General features: G+C 24.9%; 1 long non-coding RNA gene across 1 annotated transcript; it reads right to left on the bottom strand.

The window, feature by feature from the left end:
• Positions 1 to 233: 233 nt before the first annotated feature.
• LOC110713141 lies at positions 234 to 761 on the bottom strand. Its single transcript, XR_002509779.1, has 2 exons — positions 613 to 761; positions 234 to 439 (listed from the first exon to the last, which is right to left on the bottom strand). It is a non-coding gene; the product is annotated as an uncharacterized LOC110713141 (long non-coding RNA).
• Between the last annotated feature and the right edge of the window lie 258 nt (positions 762 to 1,019).

Here is a 1,019-nt window from a genome sequence, read left to right as displayed (position 1 = left end):
AATTATATTGCCCGTTACGAATAACTCGTTATTCGTAACACACATTAAATATGCCCGTTACGAATACTGTTTGATGCAATTAAAAAAAAATCTAGCACGTGCTAGCGCATGCTGGATCATTTTATCAAATAGTGAGATTTTTTTTTTCACATATAATACACAGATAATTTTTTTATTACACAAGTATAATACACAGATAATTTTTTTTACACAAGTAAATTATACATTTAATATACAATAAGCAAAAATATATTCATTATCACTTCAAAATATATCAACTTGCTCATAATGTCGCAATTTTACATCTTAAGACTAAGACTAATAAAAGAGCAAAAACAAATCATAATTTAATAAAACAAGTTTTATCCCAACATTTGTGGTTTGATATTATATGCTCCACCTTCAATAAGCTCCCTTGTGTAGATATTATATGCTCCACCTTCAATAATTTCAACAAATCAAAATTAAAATAATTGAAAAAAAATAATATCAAAATTAAAAAATAATTGAATCAGCCTGTAAAAAAAAATATAAAAACTAAAAAAATAATTGAATTAGCCCGTTAAAAAAAATGAACAAGTGTTTATTTCTGGGAAAATTGAAAAGCCTTACTTGAATACCAGAGCAATCCATGAGTTTTTCATCAGACAATTTAAGAACATCATTGTAAATGTATCGTCTTGCCTATAAATAAATTTAAAATAAAAAAGAAATCAGCAATTTAATTCAAAAACAGAGAAAATTGAAAAAAAGAGGAAATCCAACCAATAAATGAAAAAAAAAAATCAAAATTAGGGTTGAACAAGAAAAAACAAAAACCTAATCAAAGCTAAACTTTACTAAAACCAAGACTAATTTTCATCAAATAAAATTAACAATTTACTCATAGAAGAGCAAAGAACAAGCTTTAATTCGACAAAAAAAAAAAAAAAAAAAAAAATTTAAAAAAATAGTTTAAAGAAAGGAGATGAAATTCGATTATACCTGACAAACAAACGCGGCGAGAAAAGAGAGAAGAA

Source organism: Chenopodium quinoa, unplaced genomic scaffold (assembly GCF_001683475.1).
Source record: "Chenopodium quinoa cultivar QQ74 unplaced genomic scaffold, ASM168347v1, whole genome shotgun sequence".
NCBI classification, from domain to species: domain Eukaryota; kingdom Viridiplantae; phylum Streptophyta; class Magnoliopsida; order Caryophyllales; family Amaranthaceae; genus Chenopodium; species Chenopodium quinoa.
The sequence above is the reverse complement of the archived record's forward strand: the minus strand, read 5'-3'. Positions and strand labels throughout refer to the sequence as shown.